Here is a 13255-nt window from a genome sequence, read left to right as displayed (position 1 = left end):
GCATAGAGTAGTAGATCTAGCACTCATTTCCTATGACCTTCCATCCTTCCCACCACAAGTAAAGTCTCATAAAAATATTCTTATGATTGTATTACCTAGGCGGCCATCTAGAGTAGCAAGACTCATATAGTGTAAGATAATGATCGAGGTTTAGGGCCAGTGAGGCTAGCATGTAGATGATTTTGCATTATTAAGATAGGAAGGGATACTAGAGGCCATGTGATGGAGTCAGATATCTATATATAGTGCAAAAGCAATTGAGAGAGGTGCTTCTTAACTAGGATATAGAGTCACACATGTTAGATTTTCATAGGATGCGCAAGCATGCCCTTTTTTTTGACTTATTTGAGAGGGGCCACCCAATAAGTAAATTGAAAAGAGAAAAGGTGCCTACTTATTGAGAATTTCTCCTACTTCTGGTAAAGGAAAGACCCTTGGATGAAGGACACTCCGTATTCCAGCAGGAACTAGAGGAAAGACCCGGTTCCGTGGGTGTTAAGGATTGGATGGAAAGACTCTTGAGAGCCTGAGGAAAGGCCCGAGGATCCATTGCTTCTATAGATCCATTCCACTAATCCAACTCAAGTTATTCGAAGGACTCCAACGTGGTCCCCATCCCAGCGACTAATGCCTGGTTCCGTACATATTGATAAGAAAGTAAGAACTTGAATATGAATGTAGGGGAAACTCTAAAGGATCCATTCTCTTTTCACCCTTTAGTAGATTTCTGAATTAGCAGCTTATATTGGAGCGGTAGGTAACTGACTCTCGTTAGGAATGGCGCAAAAAATAGGGCCTTAGGGCATCGATCGTACACTATATATCGTATACAAATATATATATATCTCATTATCAAAGCCCTAAAGCAAGCACTTGAGCTAGCCGTAAGAGCGCGGCAAAGCAAGCCTTCCGCGATTGAAGCATGGGTCGCATGCAACCAAGCCCTGCCTTACATGCCCCACCCCCTTGCACACACTACCGTTTCCAACCCATTGACCTCCATCAAACTAATGCCCTACATGTTCAACTGCAATCAATGGAAGCACCATCAAGGCTGTTGACATTCACTAGGCCAAGCAACGCTTCAACGCAAAAGGGACTTCCAATATACCAATTCAATGGCGGGGAAGGAGGGTCTCCATCACATCAAGGAAGCATTTCAACTTGTTATTCTAGCAAATTTCTTTGCTAACCTTACTTCACCTTCCTACCTACCTTCTGACATTCAATGGAACGAAGCACATTCATTAACACCCATTTAGGCTCTTGACATTCACTAGGCCAAGCAACGCTGTCAAGGGACCATTTTGACCCTTAGCAAAATTCAATTGCAGGGCAGGGGAACAGGAAATTCTATCCCATCAAAGCAAGCGAATCAGGTGAAACGAATAGGCATTCTCAAAGCGGGTGTTATAAAAGCCCTCCCGAGCTAGCGCTCGGAAACTCCATAAAAACGAATGGGTTCGTAGGGCTGGACCTCGGAGCTTCTCCTGCTCATTTCTCATCCTTTTGGCAGGAATAACTATCTCATTCTCCATCGTACCTAGGAGCGGCACCTTAACCATATCCTTTTTAAGAAGTACGAGTTTGAGTTCGATCGGATAATAGAGCTGGAGCGAGTGAGAATTAGAAAATAAAGTCAAATAGAGTCATCATCAGCCGAGGGAAGTCGAGAAGCAATGAAACCCTTCTTTCTCGGTCGCATGCATAACTCTTTCTTTTTCGAAGAATATCCTAAGGCTCTGGTAGGCCCCCTGAACCAAATGAAGGTGGGATGAAACATCATCGGTACGAATTGAACCTATAATGACTAAAGTTGCCGAAGCCTACTCTTCTTTTATTGGGCTATAGAGAGAGAAGAATCGAAATTTGATCCGGCCCAAACAGGCGAATCAGGCAGTTTCAGGCACCTTCTCAGTAGCGGTATCATAGTCTCGGTATCGGGTCACATTGATGCTATGAAATCCTATTCCATCGGCAGGCTTACCAAAACCTAAGTTGCGGAATGAAACCACTTAAGAAAGCTTCAAAGCAGTTGTTATTGAACCGGAATCAGAGGCGGAATGAACTAGTGGGTATGCAGGGGCGGATAAATTAGTATCATATTATCATATTGTAGAGTAGAAGTAACAAGATTCATGGGTTTGTCAACAGCTTGGAACGAACGCTTTATCTAAACCATTCCTAGTGTTTCTATTGCCAACTCTATTCCTTTCACTGCCAGTAGGACCTCTTCCCTCAACCTTCTATGGCCGACTAAAACCAAGAGACTTAGAAAATCACTATTCGAACAGCATCCTTCACTCCGAAAGGGAAACACCTACTAATCTTGTTCACCCCGGGCGCACTAGCACCCGAACCTTTGAATCGTAGTCAAAAGCTTGATCGTATGCACTGGCGGAACACTATCTATCTATGCGGAGATCAAATCTTGGGGTGTGTGGGAGAAAAGTGTCTGGATTCGAATAGGCAGAATATAAAAGTGAGTACTTTTCCTTTTGCCTCCCCTTTCCGGCGGTGTACCAACAGCCCCGGAGAAAGCAGAAACAGTAGGGATTGGACCATCATTAGCGTGAAATAGTTATTGGGCAGATCCAATCATTGTAGCGGCAGAATGAGTCAACTATGGATCGGGAGTAGAATCGGCTTACTTGTAATCAGCAGGGGCTTCGTCACCAAGTGCTTCATCATAAGTTCAAGTTCCGATCGGAGCTATATCGAATTGAATTCGACCCTAGCTATAACAAAATGATTAGCTGCAAGGAGGAGAGGAACCAATAGCAGAGTCAACAGGTGCAACCGAAACACCAACCATTTACGCATTACGGAGAGGAAATTCTCTCATTGGCGAGCACAGATAGGCGTATCAGTAGCATTCATTATTATGATTCTGATTCTATCCCGGTCTCGGCCAGCGGCAGCTCACACAGTATGGTGTCCTTTCTTATTGGCTAGCGGCGGGATCCCCAAAACAAAACACAGATCGGCTATGATTGGCTATCAGCTATGACTTCCTTGTGTCTATGATTGTCTATCATCTATGATCGGCTACCGGGTATCGGCTATAACTGGTGGTTATGGGGGCTATGTCTGGCGGATCATCGAAAAGTTCATTAACGTATGTAACGCATCGTCATTCCTTCCATCCATGATTCGAGGGAGGAACGGTTCCGTAGATGTAAGTGAGGTAGGAACCCCGTGTTCCTTAGCGGTAAGTGAGGTCGAGGGTCGAGGGTAAATGAAAGCATCGAGTTATTCGGTGGGGGAAGGTTACAAGGTCGAGGAGGTAGATCTAGATCGACGGGCAGGAATATTGAGACGGACAGCAAGAGAAATCGATCAGTTCTCCGATTCGGTGGTATTGTATCGCGAAGCATAATCATCGGGTCTAGCCTCACGGGGTGGTGGGGTCTAGCCAGCAAGCAATCAATCCCCGTCAAGTTTTTCATTGCATCCAGTCCTCCAGTTAGGAACATGCCATTGTTCCATACCGTACTAACACAACTTCTTAATTACATTATATACGTGAAAACACAAAACCCAAAAGAATAAGCCAAGCACCACGGCCTTACGTACTAACAAAGCTAACAAACTCACCTCAAACTAACCACTCGCTGGCACGTGTGAAATAGAAAAGGTAAATATATAATGACCAGCACAAGTACCTCCTTCCATACATGTTGAATCTAGAAAATCACGTAGCCTCCTTTTGTATATGGTTGTCCTTTCCGTTATCCGAGCTGAGTAACCAAGTAGAGTAGCTGAGTAGAGTGACCAAGTCGATTAGCCAAGGAGAGTCTCCCAGCCCAGCTATGACCGGCTTACTACAATGACTGTCTATGGGTGACCACCGGCTATGGGTGACCACTGGCTATGGGTGACTATCAGCGGCTATGACCACTGGCTACTGGTTTTGTAAATGACCTTCTAGTAAGGACCTTCTAGTTCTGACTGGCTTATGGCTATGACTGACTATGACTGCTGGCTATGATCAACTATGATCGGTTATGACCGGTGGTAGTAATGGGCTATGAATGGCGTATGATCCTCAACTTGTGCATTATCATATGTAACGCATCGTCATGGCATCCAGTTGAGGTAGAAACTACTGTTCTGTAGGGGTAAGCCCCGTCCCTGTTCCTTCCACATGTCAGTCTGCCCTCCTGCCCTCCTGCCCTCCACCTGTCGGGGTTGTCTCTGTGGGCTCCGTCCGTCTGTTGGACCACCGCTCTAAGAAGACTGGCTATCAATCAAACAAATAAATAAAATAAATCCCGTCAGTTTGGCATAATCCTCATAATCCTCTGCTGCTCGAATTGTGAATCAATGTAGTAGTATAGCGTTCAAAACTACAAGAGTAAATGGATGCTTGTCTATAACTAAGTTACTTCAAAGGAATAAATCACACACTCAGAAAACTAGGTAACTTATCAGTCAAGGGTTCGGCAGCGATAACCCATCCCTTTGGAAACTGATGGAAAGGAAATTAGAGCATGGACCACGAGTCTGGGAGCTAGACAGGAAATTCCGAGGCTCACTACAGCCTTAGATCGTCTCTCACACCAAAACAGCAAATAGAAAAATGGAACAGCAAATAAGAAATCGAACAGCAAATCTAGAATGGAACAACAATTCTAAAATGGAACAGCAATTCTAAAATGGAACGGCAATTAAACAACTAAGTCTCGTGAGCAGTAATCAAACTAACTCAAATGCACTCATCGTAATCAAACCGCAATCTTTCACTCTTAAGGCAGATCAAGCAAAACACACCAATGGAACAGCACTAATTACTGATAAGTTATAGAACAACGCTTGGAAATCATATATGCACACAACACGCTTGAATAGTAATCTAATCTAGCATCAACCTTAATTAACAGGAATACGAATGCGTTTCAAAGTAGAACAGCATTACTTCTGAATCCAACAATCGTAAAGAACACAACTTTCAGATGAATTCTATAACATGAATGTACAGCAAAAAAACTCTGTAACAAAATAATAACAATATTCGGTCAAGACGAATACTATTCAATCAACTCTGAAAGGATCAGTAATATAATGCAGAGTCAATATAACAGTTTTGTCTGTAAAAATCTTAATGAATTAATCTTAACAGAGCATGTGATGTAAACTTATAAAGCATATCAGATTACCAAATAACGACGATAAGAAAATCACGCAGAAATCAAATCATAGTAATACAGAAGCAAGTGTCCTCCGGGGCCGGGCCCTTAGCCTCCAAGGGTACATCGCTTTAGGTTAATCCAGACGGAGAGATGAAATAATCACCAAGTTTGTATTAATGCATAAAAAAAAAGTACAATGAACCAGTTCTTATCGAGACTCGATGATCAAAGTTTTGATCTTTAACAGAAATTACATAAAAGCATAATCCCCCAAAGCTAACAGTGTTGTCCCTTTATATAAGGGTGACGGTGGAGATGTCTAAGTAACAAGACAGATAAAGCAGCGATCCCTTCGCCAAACTGTTAATCCTTAATCATCTCTTTCCTCCTGCGCTGAGTTGGTGTCTTCTCCTCCTTTTCCGGGCCGATTTGCTTTGATCTGCTTAGCCTTGTTTGCACTCGGTCTCTCGTCAAAGGGACAGCAGTTACCTTGTCCTTGTCTTTTTCTTTGGAACAGCAACTCCTCGTTTTCACCCTTTCCTGCACAGGAGAATGAAAATTATCAGTGGTTAAGTCTTGCATATTAATCTCACATGTTTTGTTATAATTCTTCATTGTTTTCCAAGTTCATGATGTAAAAAGGTTTACAAGTTCTACTGAAAATCCACTGAAATGATCATCAAAAACATACCCTTTTAGTACTCCACACACCCCCATGCTTACCCTGTTTCATGCCCTCATGAAAACGTTATAGTTGACATGCAAGGCAGTGAGAGAATAGGCTAGAGAAGGAATCTCATGCGGAGGTCTACAGCCGTGATGAGTAACTAGGTAGTCAAAGAACTGGCCTATTTGACCCTCAGGCATCTCATACAGGGCTTGGTATTCGGGTGCAGGGTGCCAAATAATTGGACTGCGGAATCTATATCCTAACCAGGATGGCCCTGCTCTCAAAATACTTTCACCATAGAGGTTCAAACGGTTGGCAGCTAATTCAAAATTTCCATACTTAAACGGTTCCCTGAGCTAGATATTCGGATTAGAGATTTGGTACCGAAATTTGGTTGCGTCAATGGCAAGGTCTTCGATAGCAAGAAAATATTTTAAACCTTGTCGAATGAGTGCCTCATGCATGGGTCCTAATGTTTCAATGACACCAGGAGTCCTCATGAGGTTTCTATGTGCTTTCCACAACTGCACTGGGTTCCTAGGCTCGGCCCTTACCCACAAATCTAGGCCATTTTTGTGCCTCTAGAAAGTATTATAGGCTTTGAGCCATTTAATCTGATTAACCCCAAATGAGATGAATGCTTGCAATTGGATGTCTCCAACAAAAGGGCCAGGGTTCAGCTCAGTCTCCTGATCTAGTACAAGGTTATGCAAATAGAATTCGCACAGCAATCTCTAGACCTTCATCCCGTAGTGTTTACAGCAGTCTATAAAGTCAGTGACAGTGTTAATTTGTATGGGGGCACCTGCTTTAACAGCTTTTATTTTTAATTGTAAATACCATTCTAGTAAAAATAGGGCATAATTTTTGGCAGGGGCCCTACATGTTAAAACGTCATTGTATAAAGAACACAAGGTATCCATCTGCTTGATAACAGTATCTAGCCTACGAGTTACCTTTGCAACTTTCTCTTGTTCCTTCCGCAAACCTTCAAAGGCCTGGCTTTCAGATTGATTGACGTTCCTTAGTTGCTTTTGTAGTTCTTCATACTTCTCGCGAGGGATCGTTTGCTCTCTAAGATTTTCTGCTTCTTGCTGAGCCTGTCTCAATCCCTTGTGCAAGGTTACTATCTTTGGATCTCTTCTCCATGCAGTAGTGGAGGCCAGGAGTTTTACTTGAACTTTCTTATTGCGTTGCTTTGAGATCAGAACCCTTATCACCCCTGAGGGTGGTGCCTCTGTCTGGATTTCCTTGTCACAAGTCATCATATCATCCATTTCTATTTTAACATGAATATCAGTTTGTTGTTGTTCCTTTTCAAATGGAACAACAGTCTGTTCTTCAGCATCATTTGGAACAGCAGCTGGATTTTCAGCAGGGTTTTGAACAACAGGGCGATTTTTGGTCCTCCGCCTTTTTGCCTTGCGGAGTTTTACTAGAGTGGTCACCTTTTTCTTCCCTGCGGTCTTTCTTACCCTCTGCCTTGCTTTCAGGATCCTGATCTGCTGGTGGAGCTGGGCTATTATGCTCAATAATCTCTGTTGTTCCTTTCGCAATTCTTTAATTTCCAGAGTTTCGTTAGAAGGAACAGCAGGCTATCTGCTGTGGTTTGGGCCGTGACTAGTCCTTGGATCTTCCTCCTGGGGTGTTTCTTCATTGTTCTGCTCTGGTTGTTCTGTGGTAAGAACCTTAGCTGGTTCTGTCAATTCCTGGGCAACTTCTTTTTCTGCCCCTACTTCCTCCGGAATTTCTTCCGGTGCCTTAGGAACGGATTGTTCCTGTTCAGTATCTCTTATCTCTTCCTCATCATGAATAGGCAGATTTTCTTCTTCTGCCTCTTTTGCATGTGGTTTTTCAGATGCACTTTCCTCTTGGGGTTTGCCGTGGAGGTCTGGCGGACTGGAAGGTTGGCCATACTCACCCATATTGGCCAAAAATACGGCCAATTCATCTTCTCCCACTAGGTCCTGTGGTGGGCTACCTTCCTACTCTCCCATTTCCTCCTTCTGCTTGGATTGTTTAGCTTCGGTCTCAGAATGCTCAGCTTATGTTTCAGAATGCTCAGCATCTTCCTCATTTTCTTCTTCAGATTGCTCGGCCTCCTCTTCCGATTGCTCGACCTCCTCTTCCGATTGCTCGGCCTCTCCTTTCTCTTCTCCTTTAGCTTGCTCTACTTCTACTTCTGGCTGTGAGGATTGCTCGTCCTCAATTTCTACTGGCTCGCTGGTGCTTTCCTGAAGCTTTTCTAGCCTTCCTCGTATCCGATCTAACCTGACCGATTTTCTACGTTTCTCTAGTTGTTCAAGTGTACCAGTGGCATGCTTACGCTTTGCTGATTCCTGGCATGTTTCTGGACGTTCAGATGTACTAGTGACATGTTTTTTTTTTATTAATTCTCTGTGTTTTTCTGGTCGTTCTGGTGTGCTGGTAGTATGCTTACGTTTTGGGGATGGTGCTGTGGCCCTTCCCTCAATTATTGCAATTTGCTCTTCCCAACTGTTTTGCTGCTGGGTGAGGCTATGACTAACAATTAATCGAATTAACCCATGGTGGCTGACAACTGACTCTACGTGCTGTGCCTTTTTAAGCTTCGTGCAACATCATGAAGTAACGAGTTCAAAATTGCAGGAAAATTTACAGAGCATTTCTGCTTTAAAACAGCTAAGAGTTTAAGATGTCGTGGTCTTACCACATCGTTTCTACCCTAACAGGTGATGTAGCTTTGCACGGTTCTTGCTATTTCTGCCCAGGGCTCTCCTAGCGTTGCTGGCAGAACTCCCTTCCCTTTAATCGTCAAGCTCTGGCCTTCGTCTTGGAAGATTTCTATAATCTTCTGTAGCCTTTCCTTTTTTTAGTGTCCATACAGGTCTGGTGGCTGGTAGTCTCGAGACTTCTACGATTATATCATCAGTGACTGCTATCTGTCTCCCCCTTACTATGGAGTAATCCTCCTGCAGATTCTGCAGGAATTCAATCGCAACTATTTCATTAGACTCCTGCAAGTGGTTGAGATAAGTCAGCCACCCTGCTCTTTCCAGGATCTCCCGGGTAGCAGCGGAGACTATCAACACCTGCGGTTCCCTTTGAATCACCCTTCCTCCCATGGTTTCACTGTGGATTCTCAATGGAACAGCAGTTGTTTGTGTTGTTTGAAACATAGAGAGGGTAATAGTCATAAGATTTTGAAAAAACAAAGTATGCAACAGAAATGGCTTATGAATAGCAACTTGTGTAAAAATAGAAATATCATGCCGTTAAGCTGTGCCATACCCTAGTACACTATATTTATCGAATGGTGAGCTGACACATAATCCATGGAATAATGAGGTTAACCTCCCCCCCCACAATGTCATAGGCTGTCCCAGCCATCAAATAAAGGAGCAGCGTCCGATCTGCAACAAAGTCATAAAGGAACAGCGTATGAAAATATGCCATGTTTAGAAAAACAAAAAATTACCGAAATTGAGGCGTAAAGTTGGATCACGTATTACGTAAGAGGCTGTTGTGAGATGATGCGAGGCTAGGGGGATAGGACGTCTATCGTACTTGCCAAATCTCAAGTGGTCATTGTCACTTAATTTTCCATGATTGGTGGTAATAAATTTGCATGCGATATATAAGTCGGGAAATAATATATGATTAGTTCCTAGGATATAAGAAACAAAAGAGTATTAGTATCTTACCTATTGGTGTAACCAATGTGACTTCAATACCATTAACAGTGCTCTGCTGCTGACAGGTGTCCATAACCTTAGTAGAGTTGTTTATCTCACCCCTGGAACCATGATCCTTTATGTGTATATTAAGGAGTGTAATGTCAAAGTGTAGGCCATTATGCTGGCTTGGTAACCAGTTAGTCATAATGCCATTCACGAGGAAGGAGTGAAAAGTGGGCAGGCCGGCTCGTGAAGAGACCTCCTGTTCCAAGGTTTCTTTATCTAATATACCTTTTGGACCATATCCCTGGTGTGGTGGCCATAGTGGGAATGCCACTTCACTTCCAGCCTCATGGTCATGGTAGGCTGGCTCTTGATGAGACCCCCTATCCTGCATTTGACAACTTATAATTTATGTTTACTTTTTTCTTTTTCATAAAGCACTTTTCCTTATTTATACACAAAGGGTGGTTCAACACTCCTTAAGAGTAGGAATGGTGGAAGAAGTCTTATCATCTCAATAGGAAGATATAAACCCTTTGCTCTTATTCCTAAACAATAATCAAAGAGGATTAAAGGGATTGTCATGATAAAGATAACCAATCAAAGCAAAATTAGTAAGACAATGACAACAAAAGATGATGAATAAGTGTGTCCTTCCTTTTTTCCTCTTACCAATACAGAGCCTTATAAAGATAGCGATTTATAATTTGTGGATTTCAGTATGTTGTGATTTTGTGTTCATTGCATAAGTGCATAGCTGTATCTTAAAGACTTTGAAAGAACAGGAGCAAGAAGCATCCTCAATTTAGATCAGCAAAAGGAATGAGCTGTTTCACAAGGAGAGAAAAAGTATGCTAGTGGTGTTCCTTTTGGAAAGAGGAACAACAAAGGAGCATAGATATCAAAAGTGCGAATGTCGTTCCTTTCGAAAAAGGAACAAAAAAACATACCAATGTCGTTCCTTTGAAAAAGGAACAACGAAAATTAAAAAAAAATCTATTCTATTGGAAAAGGATAGAAAAACACTTGAAATGTCGTTCCTTTTGGAAAAGGAACAACAACCATGAAAAATGTTGTTCCTTTGAAAAAGGAACAGAAGAAGACGCAAAAATTCCGTTCCTTTGGAGAAGGAACAACAGAAATCAAAAATATGTTGTTCCTTTGGAAAAGGGACAGCAAACACACAAAAGTGACATTCCTTTTGAAAAAGGAACAACAAAATTGAAATGTTGTTCCTATAGAAAAGGAATAGCTAAACAAGCAAATGTCATTCCTTTTGAAAAAGGAATAGCAGAAAATCAAGAATGTTGTTCCTTTTGAAAAGGAAAAGCAGAAAATCAAGAATGTTGTTCCTTTTGAAAAGGAATAGCAGAAAATTAGGAATGTTGTTCCTTTTGAAAAGGAACAGCAGAAAATAAAGAATGTTGTTCCTTTTGAAAAGGAACAGCAGAAAACCAAGAATGTTGTTCCTTTTGAAAAGGAACAGCAGAAAATCAAGAATGTTGTTCCTTTAGGAAAGGAATAGCAGAAACACACAAATGCCATTCTTTTTGGAAAAGGAACGGCAAAAATCGAAATGTTGTTCTTTTGAAAAAAAGGAACAACAAAAATGACAGGGAAACATTAGTTCAAACATATGTACAAGAACGACTCAAAGAAAAGAACTTATGTACAAATTGTAAAAAGAAATGAATTCCTTAATGAATTACAGGTGAGGAAGACTTCTCTTCCTCTCCTAAAATCTCCATATCAGTGTCTCGGCGTAGCTGCTGGCAGAAGGATTCCCGAGCGAGTGGTTTGCGATAGAGACGAACTCGGTGGCCATTTACTTTGAAGGTATATCCAGAACCGTTAATGGTGATTAGAGTAAGGGTTCCATTGTCATGTACCTTGATTTCGTATGGTCCCTGCCAACGGGTCTGGAGTTTTCCAGGGAAGTCCTGAAACCGAGAGTTGTACAACAGAGCCCAATCTCCCTCATGGAAGACTTTGTTTTTAATGAGCGCATCATGCCATTTAGCTCGCTGTTGTTGAATCAGTGTTGTATTTTGAAGCGCAGAGAGCCTAATTTCGTCCAACTCATTGATCTGCTGTAATCGATTAATCTGTGCCTCGCTTAGATCTAAGCCAACTTCCTGTGTTGTTCGCAATGTTTGGATTTCGAATTCTATGGGAAAAATGCGTTGTTTTCCAAACACTAATTGATAAGGTGAGTAACCAGTGGTGCTTCTCCATGTTGTTCTATAGGCGCAGAGTGCTTCAGGTAGTCTGGCAGCCCAATCATGCCTATGTGACGCAATGGTTTTGTTAGGATTGATTCTATTACCTTATTTATGCTTTTTAATTGTCCATTCGCCTGTGGGTGGTATGGAGTAGTGATTTTATGCTGGACGTGATTATTGTTGAGTGTTGCAGCTAATCTATTCCTAGAAAATTGTGGTCCTCCATCTGTAATTATTTCCCTTGGAAGGCCATAACGTACAAATACATGGAACAGGAACTGTATGACAGAGTCCTCTGTGGCTCTTGGCAATGCTTCTGCTTCAACCCATTTGGTGACATATTCTGTTGCCACCAAGATATATATTTTCTGATTTGATGATGGGTGATGGGTCCAACGAAAGCAAGAGACCATCGCTCGAATGGTTCAATGACTAACTGTGGTTTCAGAGGCATCTCGTTAGATTGACTAGGACGTCCTGCTCGCTTGCAGCTGTCACAGGCTTGGACAAATTTCTTCGCATCTCTGAAAATCATGGGCCAATAATATCCTGTCTGGAGTACTTTATGTCCAGTTCTACATTCACCGAAGTGTCCACCACACGGTCCATCGTGACAGGCTTTTAGGATGTCAAATATTTCATCTTCTCGAACACATCTCCTGATATGCATGTCTGCCCCTGTGTGAAACAAATAGCCCCCAATCCACGAGAATTGAGTACTCTTTTGAACAATCTATTTGCGTTCATTAGGGGTTAGGTGTTTTGGTAGTTTACCTACTGCGAGGTAATTGGCAACATCAGCATACTAGGGTGTTTGAACGGCAACAACTAACATATGTTTGTTCAGAAATTGATCTTCAACTACTGATGCATCGATTGGCTTTGGCATTCTTGAGAGAAAATCGGCTACAGGGTTTTCTTTGCCAGGCCGATCCTTGATTGTGATATCCAATTCCTGCAATAAAATCAACCATTTAGTTATTCTGGCATTTGTGACAGGCTTATTTGCTAAATATTTTATGGCAGAATGATCTGTATACAAGATAACAGGATATCCTGTAATATAATGTCTAAACTTATTGACAACATGTATTACAGCTAGGAATTCTTTTTCAGTAACAGTGTAATTTAATTCAACAAGGGATAAATTTTTGCTGATGTAATAGAGAGCATATGGTTTTTTATCCTCTTCCTGCCCAAGGACTAGGCCAATGGCTGTATCTGAGGCATCAGATGATATCTGGAATGGAAAATCCCAGTTTGGTCCTCGAAGGACTGGGGCTGTGAATACAAGCTTCTTTCAATCCTTGAAAGCACACTCACATTTTTCTGTCCAAAAAAAATCAACATTACTAGTTAGTGCATATAAAGGTGCACCAATGTGCGAATAATGTTCTATAAATCGTCTATAATAACCAAAAAATCCAAGAAAGATGCGTACCTATGTTTGAGTAGTAGGAGTGGTAATAAGCAAAAGTATTTGGATTTTGGCCAGGTCTACCTGAATGCCAGCTGCTGAAATATAGTGTCCTAGGATAAGTCCTTCAGTCATCATCATGTAACATTTTTCGT

This window comes from Pinus tabuliformis, chromosome 8 (assembly GCF_031772625.1).
Source record: "Pinus tabuliformis cultivar Carrire ecotype Pingquan chromosome 8, CPIR1, whole genome shotgun sequence".
In the NCBI taxonomy this organism is placed as follows: Eukaryota; Viridiplantae; Streptophyta; class Pinopsida; order Pinales; family Pinaceae; genus Pinus; species Pinus tabuliformis.
This window is presented reverse-complemented; position numbering follows the sequence as displayed.